This window comes from Mastomys coucha, unplaced genomic scaffold (assembly GCF_008632895.1).
Source record: "Mastomys coucha isolate ucsf_1 unplaced genomic scaffold, UCSF_Mcou_1 pScaffold20, whole genome shotgun sequence".
NCBI lineage: Eukaryota > Metazoa > Chordata > Mammalia > Rodentia > Muridae > Mastomys > Mastomys coucha.
Window position 1 is genome coordinate 56,997,546 of NW_022196903.1, and position 16,329 is coordinate 57,013,874.

General features: G+C 35.4%; 1 long non-coding RNA gene across 1 annotated transcript in view; it reads right to left on the reverse strand.

The window, feature by feature from the left end:
- The window catches only part of LOC116098154, a 72,835-nt gene that overhangs the window by 984 nt on the left and 55,522 nt on the right, over window positions 1-16,329 (reverse strand). The gene's annotated exons all lie outside the window — the stretch shown is intronic.

Sequence of the window (16,329 nt, forward strand, 5' to 3'; positions counted from 1 at the left end):
TTGGTTCAGTACTATTCCAGAATCCGATGAAGTGGTATGAAGTTTGATGCTATTTGAAGGAAGTCGGGTTCATCTTCCCCTAAAGCTTTGAAAATGAGAAGAAAAACCTTTCCTATATTTGAAAGTGTCCGGACAATGAGAAAAGGGTAACAAAAATCACCGTAGAGTTGTATTTGTTCGATTCAAAAGACAGTCTGCTATTTTATGGGCCATTTTATTCTTTGACCGGCTTCCCTGGAGAGATTCAAATACAGAGGTTTGAAATACGCCAGGTTGAAAGGCTGAATATGTCAAGAGTATGGATCACTGAAGCAATAGCTTCATCTTGCAGCTTAATTTTCTGGCTGGAGCACTCCACAAATGAACAGAGGCTTCCCTGCTACTGCGGCTGCCTCAGACTCTAGGGTATCAGTGCATCTCCATGGGAATCGAAACCTTTCTCCAGACTGAACCTCTGTGGGGAAGCTTCTCCTCAACAGATGCTTCTAACCAAACCTACAATTTTCTCTTTGCAAAGCTTTACATAGTTTTATTACTTCCTCTACAGCCTGAGCTCAAGGAAGTAAGATGTAAACAGATTTTGCAGAATATCTTAAGCACTGAGAGATCATCAATTTCACTGCAGAATGTGGAGTTCAAACAGGTGTAACTCTCGATCTGTTCATTTTAAACAGTGTCTGTTCACTTCAAACAGTGTATATCTGTGCCTTTTGAGTCTTCTCCTGTGTGTTTCAATATTGCCATTCTCTGGTCTTCTGAGGAAAAAGCACAAAAGTTGAAATGTGTATTGTTAAGTGCGAGAAGTGATTCAATAAAGACTTATTTGTAAAGATTCAAAATCGTTCATTTGCAAACTTTATTGACTACCAACAAACATATTTCATAACGTTATCACTGGGTTGCATGGCACAATGGAGCCATGGAGTTAAAGTTCAATGTAAGAAATATAAAAGAAGGAGATTCACCATGGAATTTTTCATATCTTTTCTTACTCAAAAAATACTCTGAAAAAAAAGTGTGCCCCTAAACAGCTTACTCTAATGGTGTTTTCAAGGAATAATATATCTAAGTCACATACCAACACAAATTACTTCCTCCAAAGGGAAAAGTGAATGATAAGGATTTTCAAGTAAAATCTCTTTGAATTATAACACTTAGGTTTATATAAAAACATTAGAAAATAAGTAACTTTATGGATGGTAATACTTTGAAGAAAGAGGGGAAATACAAACAAAATTTACATAAATTTGTCATGGAACTTTTAATGAGAGGCCAAAGTGATTTGTTTAAGTTAGTAGTGCCTATTTTCAGGGAGCAACAGCAAAATTCGGGTGTAATGTCAAATGTCAGGGAATAAGAACTGGGCAAGAAGAGAAAATTATATACACTGATTTTGTAATAACAATGTGGGGAAGCCTGATGGTGAAACAGGAGGTACAGAAGAAAAGTCAGTAAAACAAAATGTGTCTCCTTATGTGGGAGCAATGGCCATTGTGAAAGACATAGTGAAAACATAGAAAGTCATGCATTATTTTATGTGCAAATAATCAATTTCATTCATGCTAATTGTACATGAGTTAATGTGTTTTTGTCATGTGCAAAGACATGTGGGAGGTCAGTATATGTAAAAACAAAACAAAAATAGAATAAACACACATAGAATAATTACTCTATTATTACCTTTGACGACTAGTTTGTTATATTCTTTTCAGACCACACTCATTGAGTGTTGTTATTTGTAAACTGTAACAAGATCTTCAGTGTTTCCTTGTCTTCTCTGTCCTTCTTGTCCTTCTCTGTCCCATAACTGTCACTCAAAGCTCAGTGAGGAAGGAAGCTGAGCTACTCAGAGTTAAATATTTTGAATTTCATATTCATATTTTCTTTAAAACAAAAGTCTAAAGCGCTTTTCCTGCCCCAGTGTATGTACAGTGTGACTCAGTTCTTTTTGAATTTACTGATCTGCTCTCATAGAATCTTCAAGGCCCTTTGCACAAGCAGCATTCCAGCAGATCTAGTCCCACCGTGCTAACTGTTCGGCAGACATATAAGATGCAAGGCTAACCAGTCACTCTATGTTGCAGGGAAGCCTGCCCTGCCACCTATCTTCTCCCACTTAGTCCTAGGTACTGCTTCACTTCGGATTTAGTTATGCACTAGAAGTGTTCTCTGTTGTGTATTGATTCTGGATGCCTGTTTACAGAGCAAAGGATCCATGACTAAAGGGGCTTCAATGGCCTTTCTTATACTGCTTACCAGTAGCAAGAAAGTCACCTTTCTATTTCACTTTCATATTGAGAATTCCTCATTTGCATAAGTGTAGATAAAGCAACACAAAAATCATGGTGGAAATTTAAATTGTTAATATAAAAATATTAAAGGCTAAACTTTTTGCAAAAGTGACTTTTTCTCTCCTAGAATAGTTGATATGGTAGAGAATGATATATCTGGAAGCTTGAAATTCAAAAATGACTTTTGGCTTGCTACAGGCTGCCTCTGTGGAATAGAATCTCTGAGGACCACATGACCTGGGTGGCCTCATTGGAATCTGATGCTTCATGTTTCTTCTACAAAGTTTCCCTAAAACTGCATGTCGCCTTTCCTATTGCATGTACAATTACATTCTGATGCAATACTGTGTTTACTTAAGGACACACAGGACATCTCCTGGGAAGTTTCCTAAAACCAGGCACAGAGGGAAGATAATTTTATTCTGACTATTCAGTAGAGCTCTGTGGTATGTTGTCACTTGCTTCAACTGGGAGGCAGCACTGTGTCATTCTCTTTCAAAGATGTCTCCTGAGGAAAGTAGGTAAAGTCAAATGTCACCATCTATTTTCCTACATCATCTAGGATGGATAGCTTAATACCAAGGGTTTATATGACTTACACTTGATATTCAAAGTTTTGAAAAAATAAAATCACACATGTAATGTGGGATGTGGGGAAAAAAAGGAGATTATTGGTTTTTTTAGGGGTTTTTGTTTATTTGTTTTTGATAAGGATATTTTTAAAAATACATGAAACTGAATAAGGCCTTTCTAAAAATTTTATTTTATGCCACATACTTGTTATTACTACAATCCCAGGGACCACTGAATATCTACTACATACACAGTCCCCAACTAAGGACAAAAAGACATATTCCTTTTCAGAAAAGAGAAAATCATTGCTCAAGTTTTATAGGAGCAGCAGGTCTTATGTTTTCTATGTAGTTGGTTTTATATATACATATGTATATATAAAACATTTTTCTTATTAAGTAAATATACTTTCTAATTTGCTGAAGAAAATCACTAAATACACAGAATTTTTCTCAATTACAGAATATTGGTTATTAAATTATGTAATTTCTGTTTAGTATACAGATGTTTAGGTGCATGTATTGGCCATGTGTTTTTCTGAAAAGTGACCTTGTCTAGCACTCCATTATAAAGAGTTACAATGTCTATAAAATGCCTCTATTCCTCACAAGAACATTGACCTTGTTTTAATAACGAGCCTTACTTGATAACTTACTACTATTGAATAAAGTGTATGTGTGATGAACAATGAAGAAGAGAATTGAGAGGAGAAAACAGGTGGGTCGGGAGGGAGAACTTGCCTCAAACTGCAGAACTGAATGAAGATCGAATCCTTGTCCTGCGAGCTAGAGATCTCAAAAAGGCAGTCCAATAATTCAACATGAAACTGAAGGCCAGAAAACCATGAAGATGATGGAATAAATCCCATTCCAGACTAGTAAGTCAAGAGAAAACACCAAAGGGCTGCCATTTCTGTTTTTGTCTTTTCAGTCTCCCAGCAGGAGAATTAAGTGGAGGTACTTTGCAAATACAGTACAAATTGGCATGTGCCTGTGAGTTTTGTGATCTCTCATTTAGTAAAAATTAATCCAATTCAATACTGTAAATTTTGAACAAGTTGTTCAGTCATCTTTTAAAACATGGATCTTTATTTATGATCTCAGTATGCTCCCTCTCAGCAGTTCCCAGCTACAGACTATTTCATGTAGCAAAACAACAGCAGCAATGGCAAACAACAACAATCACGACCATGACGATGACAAAATAAGCCAATCATCATTTTATTTTTGTTTATATATTTATTTGTTCATTTGTTTGGTTTAGTTTTTCAAGCCAGGGTTTCTCTGTATAGCTCTGGCTGTCCTGGAACTTACTCTTTAGTCCAGGCTGGCCTCGAACTCAGAAATCTAACTGCCTCGGCCTCCCAAGTGCTAGGATTAAAGGCGTGCGGCATCACTGACCGGCTCTATTTTCTCTTCTTGAAGAATCTAAAATAAACTTTTATTCTATCACATATTGAAATTAATATATTTGCATTTGTAAATACTGACAATATCCAAAGAAACCCAATTCCTATAAGAATTGAGTTCAACTCTCTGAAACATTAGGTTCCTTGCAAGAGTCTCATGTGTGACCTGATCCAATATTAATACAAAGCAAACATATAGCAGCTTACAGAAAGCCTACAGAAAACACAGCATATGTTTAGTAAAACAGGATTGGTCATGGTATTGTGCATCAATTCATGCAAGTACTGCATGTGTAAAAGTACTGTACATATTAAATCCTGACATAAAATATGTGTACTGCACATAGTTGTAAAGACTATATCTAGGATTCAAGCTGAGAAGTTGTCATCATAAGGAATTTAGGTAAATACCATAGTGAATATTTGATATGTTTTCCATTTATGGAGTCTTCTCCCTTGAGAGACTGTGGTGAAATGAGGATTCGCCCTAGATCATATTTCCACATTTAACACTTACTGCCTAAACGACTTTTAGCAAAATACTCTATAAAATTCAGTGCCTTCATTTATGGAATTAAAAACTATAAAACCAAAACAAATCTTACTATTCATTGTTTTACTTTTTAAATGAACTGAATAAACATTTAATATACTTTTTAATCTATCCATACAGTAGTCCTACACAGACAAATTTTATGCACTATGGTTTGAGAGTAAAATGCCCAGTGCACTCACTGACTATAGCCAAAAATATTTAAATCTACAACAGTGTATCTCATGAGTTGATAGCAATAGCAAGCATATAAAATCTGACTTCTTTCTCCTCCCAAGTTCTTCTTTGTTTGTTTGTTTGTTTTTTGGGTTTTTTGTTTTTTGTTTTTTGAGACAGGGTTTCTCTGTATAGCCCTGGTTGTCCTGGAACTCACTCTGTAGACCAGACTGGCCTCAAACTTAGAAATCTGCCTGCCTCTGCCTCCCAAGTGCTAGGATTAAAGGTGTGCGCCACCACCGCCCGGCTCCTCCCAAGCTCTTAGTAATTTGCTGCTCGTTTGTTTTTGTGCTTATTCATTTGATGGTTCACATGCCTGTGCATGCTTGTGGAATCTAGTGGAGAACTTGTAGTAGTCAATTCTCTTTTTCTGGTACATAGGTCCTCGATGGAACTTAAAGGTTACATGCTTATCTGCTTAAGCAATTCAGTGGGCCCCCCAAGTTTTAATTTTAATCTGACAGTAGTTTTACTGGTGATAACAATAATATTTGACAATTGGATTTGATTTTTCTATTCATTTTCTAAGTTAGTTGAGTAACAGGAGTTACTGTTATTGTGTCCTGTAAGAAGTAACTGTAGGTTTGGTAGTTAATATTTGCTTCTTGATACAAGATCTTGTATTCTTGACTTATCCAAGATTTACATTAAAAGTAGCTGATTGTAAAGATGCCTAGTAAAAGTGTAACACATGTTTAATAAAAAGGACACATGGGTTAAAAATCAGTAGCCTTAAGCAGAAGCACGTAGTCAGATAATAATGCAACAATGCCAGGCTGCACTCAGGTGACATTGGCCACTTACAAATTTTAGCAACTTTGAATTCAGACAGTTACCAATCACATTTATTTCTGTTATCTCTGCTTGGCTATAAGATATGTAAGTGAAAACCTACATAGGGCATATACATTGAAGGTCCATTGAAGTTTCTAGCTAACTATGGAATTATTATTCACTATAAAAGAAATTTGTCAAAAAAAGAATAAAGGCAATACTATTGATATTAATACCACAATGTTGAAAATATAGATATTTGTTCATTGTGTTCTCAAAACTTATTTTTTGAATTTTACATCACTAATTTTACTAATTATTTTTGTTTATATTAAAATATATCAGTCAATTGCAGATATATTAGTCCAATACAATAAAAGTATAAAATGTAAAGTAAGATTCAATGAGCCTTTTAGATATTATATAGTCTGAAATAGTTCTATAACAATTCGATTGCATTCATTAATGGAAGAGATACTAGAACATGGTTAACATAAAGGAAAAAGAAAATTTCAAGCAGGAAGGAAGGCAGCAGGATAAGAAAATTAGGGAATCACAAAAGACTTAGCCAAAATGGAGGTACATGACAATGCTATTTGGAACCAACATAAGAATAATTTTAACTACTGTAATGTAGAACACAGGGAAAAGTAATTTTTAGTTTATGTAAGGATGAAAGATTAGAAAGAGAAAACAGTAGTGACTAGGTTTGACACAATATAAATAATTTTATGATAAAAAGTACATGTATGGAAGACAATGCTGGTTCAAGAAAACATGGATTACAAAATGAAAAGCTCAGTACCAATCACAGGATATTATTCATGAAGATTCCAGAGGTATCTGAAACAGCATGGGCTATTGCTACTCATATTCTCTTGGTTCCCCAACATAAGCAGATGGTAAGGTAATGTTGCTGAAGACACACTAATTTGCATAGAGAAAATATATATCAGCCTTAAATAGACCAGAAAATATTCTCGCTGCTGACTAGTTTTCATAGTTCTGAAGATGTTATACATGTTGTTAAAGGAGAAAAGACATCAATGGTCTCATGTACTACTGGACCCTACATGTATGACATAGCAAAAACCTGCCTAGAAAGGTGTGCCCATTGTTGCAGTAGTGACATGACAGTTATGTGAATAACTAAGTACCCTGATTGTATATAATGTATATAGTGCCTACCTCTCTCTCTCTTTCTCTCTCTCTCCTTCTCTCTCTCTCTTTCTCTCATTCTTTTCTCTTTCTATCTTCCAGTCTCTTTCTTTCTGTCTGTCTCTCTTTGTCTTTCCTTCCTTTCTTCCTTTTATCTTTCTATTTTTGAGACAAATAATATATTTATTAGTTTTTCTTTTATTTCAGTATAATTAACCTATATGTACAAATTGCTCCAAAGGAGAGGTTTCTTTCGACCATTATAAATCTAATACATGTCCATGCTTTGTGTATCCCAGTCCTGGGGGGAAACATATTGTTGCCTTCTAAATGGTCATGCAGTCAAATAGTCTTCTAAATATTTATATTTACTCCCACAGATTTATGTTGTTCTGAACTTGGCCAAAGAAGTTTATTTTTCAGTGAGTAGATGTTAACAAACAGACTCCTAACTGACAAAATGCTAAGTAGAAATAACTCAAAGTACTCAGTTGTGGGTAAGTCCTCTATCTCAGCCTTCAATATCCAAGAGTAAGGAACCTTCCAAAGAAGTGGAAGCCAGAATACAAGAAGTGTATGGTGAGGAGAAAGCAATGAATTGCTAACTTCTGGTCATGACGTGGTTTTTGGGGCATCAAGTCATTGCAATCTTGATTACCTGCACAAGCCTGTATGATGTCAAGGCTGTCAAATGTTTGCATAGATAAGGGAGAAGTCCCCAAGGGTCAAGAAATGCTATTGGATGCTGAGAGAGAGAAAGACACTCTCCTTTTGGGGAGTGACTAGTGGTAGGCTTGTTGGGACACATTGAGTGGCCCTATACCTATATGAATATGGAATGCACTGACTGTACACTGGAAAAAAATAGAAATTAAGTGTGACAAGTGATGGGGTAGGAAGCAGTAGTAAGAATTGGAGAATGGTACTTTTATACACATTTGATCAAAATATCTTTTATAATATATGATGTTTTTAAAGAATACATAAAACACAGTTTTTAAAATGAGAAAAATACACATCCATACATTTGTTATACACAACTGCAATTAGTAATGTTTCATGAATTCACTGATATAAAAGTAGGACCTCTAACAATTGTCTCTGTCTACAAATGTACCTTTTGAAGTCTAAGGATGGGTATTGTTGCTCAATTAAATTTACCCTTAGTTCATTGTGGCTATTCATGGCCTATATGCCTGATAGCCATAATTTGAGTATTATAAAGTCATCAAATATGAGGGACCCTTGAGTTCTAAAAGTTCTTTTTTGTTTCTTAGGAGATATAACTTCCTGGGTCTTGACAACTGTGCCTTGGTAGAAGATCTGAGAATAGTCCTTACTTCAATTTCCCCATAGATTCCTTCCTTGTAAATAATACATGAAAAATTCAATGAACTAATTCTCATCATAATTCATATAATATATCTTTTCCATTTAATATAAAGCTAATCATGAGACAATTTTTATAGTAGGAGCAGACAGAAGAAGTATGCCTAGCATTCACTGGTATTTCCAGAGGGAGGCATTGGCCTTTGGAACCATTAGTTTGCTTTTGCTATGCCCAAAACATATCTGTGGTATAAGCTGCAGTTGCATAATTAAACTTGGAAATTTGTAAATTCTAACTTTCCTTGAATTCTGACTTAAAAAAAAAATCATCAATTTCTCTGGAAAGAAATGGCAATTACTATTATAAAAGTATGATTATGCACTGGGGATTTAAGACACATCAGCATCAAACGTCAAATATAGTCTCCTATGCCTTTGAGTACTTTTATATCTTTTTGTCATTCTTATTTTTTCCTAAAATGTTTCAAACTCACCATTATAATTTTAAGATATGTCACACTATAAGATAAGTAGAGTTCCTCTATAGGATGCATTTTTGCCCAAGAAGACAAACATAAGATTATAGTGCTCTGAGAGATGACAAATATGCATTCGTGTATCTAAATTACCAGTGTTATATTTATTGTACATCTGTATTTAACTTTGTAGATAAGCTTACACACATCTATTTTTCTACTTTTATATATCTTATTATATATATCCATATTGTCATTATACATACATGATGCATTCCCAGTATTCCTTTCTATCTATATTTTGAAAATCAAAATTCAAGTATGGATCCCCTCAACTTTAAATGTATTTATAAAACCATTTCAGACACAAGTTTTTTAAACTATTTATGTATAACTACAAAATACTTTTCTGTTTAGATAGCAGATTTCCCAGGGACTGTATTGTTAATCCCAGTGGGCCCAATTTAAAACTATGGACCCATGATATCATGCATTAAATAAAGCAATATATCATTTCTTAAATGTACTTCTCAAGAAAAATTCAACCCATAGGATTAAGAAAGTAGGATAGAATAAACAGAATGTTCTTCATCAGCCAATATTTTTCAAGGTCTTAGAAACAATATATTTCTAAGTTTTATTTTATTTTTAAGATACTAGAAATGAGTCCATAGGAAATTTATAATATTTTCACTCTCGTTTGGGAAAATACTCAGTATTTGTATAAAGAGAAAGATTTTATTAGAGTGATATCAAAAAAACCAGGAAAGGATGCTATATTCATTAACCAGGTCTTATTTTAAGCAACATGTTATGCCAGCTTCCTTGTAGTCACAAAACTCTTGCATCAGGAAAGCACTGTACATTTAGTTATTATTTCTGTTTCACAGGTGATGCTGGCATTTCAATGATCTCTACACTATTTCCTACCTCACTCCATAATCTGCAATTTTCTCATGAATACAACTTGTTCAAATCTTGCCTGTCACTCCTCCCACTATCATTGCCTCATGCAACTTGCATTCATTTTGCCCTTTAAAAAACATATTTCAGCTATTATTTAATGACTACCTGTTATAATCATCGAATATTTCATTCACCATTTCATGATACCATTTGTATCACCATTTCACCTTCCCATTTGTATCACCTTTTCAAAAAGATTATTACAATTTCCTTCTCTATTCCTTTTAATTTTGTCCACAGCCCTTACATAATTCTGAATTTATCATGTGGCTGGGGTTGAGTCCTTCCATATTACAATGATTATGTGTCTCTCAGAATGAATTGCAAGCAACTTGCCAATGGGAAATGTGTATATTATACTTTTTTGTACTTCTAATATATATAATATTGCTTGAAATAGTATAGTATTAATGAACTAGTTGTGACTGAGAGGATAAGTAAAAGTGTGTAGAGTTGTCTTAGTTCCTGTAATAGTGATGCTAGATTGTCTTTAACTCTGTAGTGTTTCCCTGCTACCAGATGATAGAGAGCAATTCTCAGAAGTTCAGATTGCTTAAACCAAGGCAGTATTACATTTAAGGTCACCATCTGGACTGAGACCTAGATACACTTATTTCCAGTACACTGCTTTATGAGGAATTATTACATCTCAAAGCTTTTCACAAATTCTGAAATTTGGTTACTAAAAGTTAATACACATCACTGGAGATTTATAAAAGGCCAAACTATCATTATATTTTACAAGACCATGATGCCACGGTTGCTCCCATAGTATAGTTAACAATTTATATGAATGAATGCATAATAATATTAGTTTTAGATTTTTAATGAAAATTTTAATGAAATTTTGTATGAACTAAATACAACCCCTTATATACTAATATGGATAAACAAATAAGTAGACACATAAATACAATTCAATCATTTGTTAATATAAAATGTATTGTTATATTAAAAAATTGTTTATATTGAAATATAAAAGACTATTGTTTTTGTTGTTGTGGTGGTTCATTTATTCTTCTTTTTTTTTTTTTACTTTATTTACTTATTTATCTTTTTTTTTACACTCCAGATATTAATCCCCACTCCCCACGGTCCACCCTCTGACTATTCCATATCCCATATCTCCTCCCCACTTGCCTGTTTCCACAAGGATGTCCACACTGCCCACCTCCCACCCAATCAGACCTCTAAACTAACTGGGGCCTCCAGTATTTTGAGGTTTAGGTGCATCATCTCTGACTGAATCCAGACCCAGCAGTCCTCTTCTGTATATGTGTTGGGGTCTCATATCAACTGGTTTATTCTGCCTGGTTGGTTGGTGGTCCAGTGTTTGAGAGGTCATGGGGAGTTCAGATTAGTTGAGACTGCTGGTCCTCCAACAGGGTTGTCCTCCTCCTCAGCTTCTTCCAACCTTTCCCTAATTCAGCAACAAGAGTCAGTAGCTTCTGTCCATTGGTTGGGAGCAAATATTTGCATCTGATTCTTTCAGTTTGTTGTTGGATCTCCCAGAGTGCTTTTATGATAGGTCCCTTTGTGTGAGCGCTCCATATCCTCAGTAATTATGACAGGCTTTGGGACCTTCCCTTGAGCAGGATCCTATTTTAGGTCTGTAGTTGGACTTTCTTTTCCTCAGACACCTCTCCATGTCTATCCCTGCAATTCTTTTAGGCAGGAACTATTATGGGACAGAGTTTTGACTGTGGGATGGCAACCCCATCCTTCACTTGATGCTCTGTCTTCCTGCTGGAGGTGGGCTCTCTAAGTTCCCTCTCCCTACTGTCAGGCATTTCATCTAAGGTCCCTCCCTTTAAGTCCTGAGAGACAATCATCTCCCAGGTCTCTGGTGCATTCTGGAGGGTTCCCTCCCCCAACCTCCTATCTCCAGAGTGTGCCTGTTCCATTCTTTCGGCTGGACCTCAGGGTTTCATGCAATACCAGATCAGGTTCAACTCTGCCCCCTTCTGTAGTCCTTTTTACCTCCCAGGTCCTTTCCTCCCCACTTATGATTGCTTTCTTCTCCCTCCCAAGTAGGATTGGGGTGTTGTCACTGGGTACTTCAGCTAGTTGACCTTTTTGAGTTCTGTGTACTGTATCTTGGGTATTCTGTACTTTTTTGAGGGGGGATAAAATATACACTTATTAGTGAGTACATGCCATGCATGTTCTTTTGGATCTGAGTTACCTCACTCAGGATAATATTTTTCTAGTTTTATCCATTTGCCTGCAAAACACAGGATGTACTCATTCTTAATAGCTAAGTAATATTCTATTGTGTAAAGGAACTATATTCTCTGTATCCATTCTTCTGTTGAGGGATGTCTGGGTTGTTTTCAGCTTCTGGCTACCACAAATAAGGACACTATGAACCTGTGGCATTGTCGAGAATCTTTTGGATATATTCCCAAGAGTGGTATTGCTAGGTCTTCAGGTAGATCAATTTCCAATTTTCTGAGGAACCTCTAGATTGACTTCCAGAGTGGTTGAACCAGTTTGCCATCCCACCAGAAATGGAGGAGTGTCCCTCTTTTTCCACATCCTCTCCAACATGTGTTGTTCAAAAACACAAACCTGAGGTTTTGATCTTAGTCCTTCTGACTGGGGTGAGGTGGAATCTCCAGATCCTTTTGGTTTGGATTTCTCTGATCACTAAGGACTTTGAACATTTCTTTAGATGCTTCTCAGACATTTGAGATTCCTCAGTTGTGAATTCTCGGTTTAGTTCTATTCCCCATTTTTTGATTGGGTTGTTTATTATTTTGGTGGTTAGCTTCTTGAGTTCTTTATATATTTTGGATGTGGGGTTAGTGAAGAATTTTTTCCCAATCTTAGGGTTGCTGATTTATCTTATTGTCCTTTGCCTTACAGAGGCTTTCCAGTTTCATGAGGTCCCATTTATCAATTCTTGATCTTAGAACATGAGCCATTGTTAGTTTTATTTAGGAAATTTCTGCCTGTGAGTTCAAGGCTCTTTCCTACTTTCATTTCTATTCAGTGTATCTGGTTTTATGTTGAGGTCCTTGAACCAGTTGGACTTGAACTTTGTACAAGATGACAAATATGGGTCTATTTTCATTTTTCTACATACAAGCAGCCAGTTAGACCAGCGTCATTTGTTGAAGATGCTTTCTGTTTTCCCATTGTTGATTTTTGGCTTCTCTGTCAAAGATCAAGTGTACAGAAGTGTGCTGTTTTATTTCTGGTTCTTCAACTCTATTCCATTGATCAACCTGTCTATCTTTGTGCCAATGCCATGCTATTACTTCTAATAATTTCCGATGTGAAGAAATTGATTTGCCTTTATTTAATTACATAATGTATCATGTTACCCTGCTATATTATCTTAGTAATATTAAATGATAATTTTAATGATATAACAACTTTTAAAATTAGAGTTGCACATAACTCAGTCTGGCCTTGAATTTGTTATATTGCTCAGAATGTCCTTGAAATTCTGATATTCCTGTCTGCAGTTCCCAAATATATATACCACTGAACCAGATTTACACATTGCTACATGTCAAACCCAGGGCCTTGTGCACTCATAGTAAGCACTTTACCAACTGAACTAGCCCAAACATTACAATTATTGAGTCAGTTAATTCTTGTTAATAATCATTTCAATTAGGTCATGACAGACATTATCTTATTGTGACATTCTTTACTAAATAAAATCAGTTATAAAAATATTAAGTATTTTGCTTATTATTTCCTGGACAAATGTTAATTGAATACTTACCATATAATAAGCATTGAGTAATAGATATATGTCTCTTACTCTAGAATGGTTAAACTGTGGTAGAAATAATATTCATCTATGGAATACATTTTAAGAAATCTATGCATGAAATAGATACCACTAATGTTCATATAATGGGAGAAACTAACTAATATCCACATTGTCAGGGTCAACGTCACTTGAGTAAAAGATATTTAGACCACAGCTAGTGGGAAGAAGTGTCACCTTTAAGAGAAGGGAGTGAGATAACATCTATTATTATAGGAAGAATCAATAGTGACATAGTCATTGAAGGGATCTGGTTCTCTAATCTAAATCTTCCTTCTGAATTCAATATTTCTATATCATAAAAAGGAGAGTGTTGGGGGTTTAAAACATATTTGTAAAGTTAGCCAACCAAGTTGTTGCTGTTCTATAACAAGTGGGGTACTGATATTTGAAACCACTCAGTGTTTTAAGTCATTGAACATACTGCACACCCTTCACAAACATTATAAAGTAAAAATTGTGAAAACACTGCCCTGACTAGGTATGTCTATATTTATCACTCTCTTGACACCCTAACTGTAATCAGTCTAGGGTTGTTTCTGCAAAAGAGAAGTGGTATCATAATGTGTTCTTGTACTGATGTGGGAATTGTGCTATGTATGGTCTCATGTATCACAGTAGTAGATGGTACTTTAAGTGCTGAAAGACATACCACTTCCCACCAAAGGAAAGGCCTAAAAGTTGAACCCTTCTTTTAACAGTCTATTGGCTAAGAGATATCCACTGAACACATTTTACTTGAAAGTTAAATGTATCAGTAAATGCCTCTTTTTGGTGTTCTTCTTACAGCAGAAATGGCTTATCAATAGCAATTTATTTGGTTCTGTGCCCCAGTGTAGGGGAACGCCAGGGTTAAGAAAAGGGAGAAGGTAGGTTGGTGAGCAGGGGGAGGGGGAAAGAACAGGGTTTTTTTTGTTTTTAGTTTTTTTTTCTTTTTTTTTTCTCGCAGGAGAAACTGGGAAAGGAGATATCATATGACATGTAAATATAGGAAATAATAAAAACAAAAACAAAAAAATATCATAATCCCTGTAGTAACCAGTAGACTTGACTCCATACCTTATATTCAAATTAAGATCACTAGCTAAAATCCTGCAGATAAATTACTGTGATATTTGTGTTTAATCTTAGCATATAATCTCATAAATTTTAAATCATTTTTATATTATTTATTATATATAGCACAAAGAAAAATCCTATGTAAGTAGTTTTATTTTGTTATTTAGGGAATCATGACAAGAAAGATGCTTGTATACAATCAGTACAAAAAGTGCTATGTTGAAATTTTTGGTGTGTAATCGGCAGATGCATGAGGTCTATGTTATTTGGGAAATTGTATGATGAACACTTCTATAAATGCATACACATGAAGCATCAGTATTACTCAACAAAGTTAGAGCATCTACCATTGTTTCTATATTATAGTAAAAGGTAAGTAATCATGAGTTTAAAATAGGTAATCTGAGATATATTTTAGAAAAACAAGGAAGAAATATGTATAAGTATCAGTGAGAAAATTAGTTATTTAACATATTTGGGAAAGGAGAATTTGAAGGTACCAATATAATAATTAACATGGAACTTTTGAAATCATGAGGACTCTACTATCTGAGTCTTGTGCAAGTATTTAACCCTGGGTTACAGGTAAGACCTGATTTGTAATTTCAGTATTTTGATCTAGCTAACATCTGTACGACATTGAGTTCAACCAAGGTAATAAGGAGTAGATAGTGTAGCAGAGAGGAAAACAGTCACTGTAAGAGATAAAGACGTGGTCTGTCAAAGAAACATTAAACAAGTTAGCAGGCTAAGTACCAAGTAAACAAAGATGAATAAAAATTAAATAAAGTCAGGTATGAAAATGAGACCAGGAAATAAAGGGTGTAGCTAGTGAATAAGGAACTGTGATGCTTACTATAAATGAAATAGATAGCCAGCCACTGAAGAATCTGAAGCAAAGACAAACATGACCTTACCTAGGTATGTTTATATTGATCTCTATGGTCAATTCTATGAAAATGACTATAGTGTCTAAGTTGAAGGTGACTAATTAGAAAGTCTTTTTTATATTTTTTTATTAGATATTTTCTTTATTTACATGTAAATTTCTCCTTTCCCAGTTTCCCCTCCAAAAAACAAAGAAACAAACAAAAATGACAAAAACAAACCACTGCTGCCTCACCCCTCCCCATGCCTGCCACCCCACCCTCTCCCACTTACTGGCCCTAGCATTCTCCTACACTGGGGCACAGAACCTTCACAGGGCCGAGGTTCTCTCCTCCTATTGATGATCGAATTTGCAATCCTTTACTATACACATGCTGCCAGAACAATTAGACCCTTCTGTGAGCAGTCCTTGGTTGGTGGTTAAGACCCTGGGAGCTCTGAGGGTACTAGTTAGTTCATATTTTTGTTCATCCTAAGGGGCTGCAAACCCCTCAGCTCCATAGGTCCTTCCTTTGACTCCTTCATTGAGGACCCTGTACTCAGTTCAATGGATGGCTGTGAGCCTCTACATCTGTATTAGTCAGGTACTGTCAGAGCCTCTCAGGAGATAGCTATATTTAGGCTGGCTTGCCCTTCCTTCACTCTCTGCTACATAGTTAATCTCTGCAACTCCTTCCGTCGGTATTTGGTTCCCCCTTTTAAGAAGGAGTGAAATATCCACCTTTGGTCTTCCTTCTTCTTGAGTTCCTTGTGGTTTGTGGGTTGTTATTCCTGTATTCCAACCTTCTGGGCTAATAACCACTTATCAGAGAGTGCATACCGTGTTTATTCTTTTGTGATTGGGTTACCTC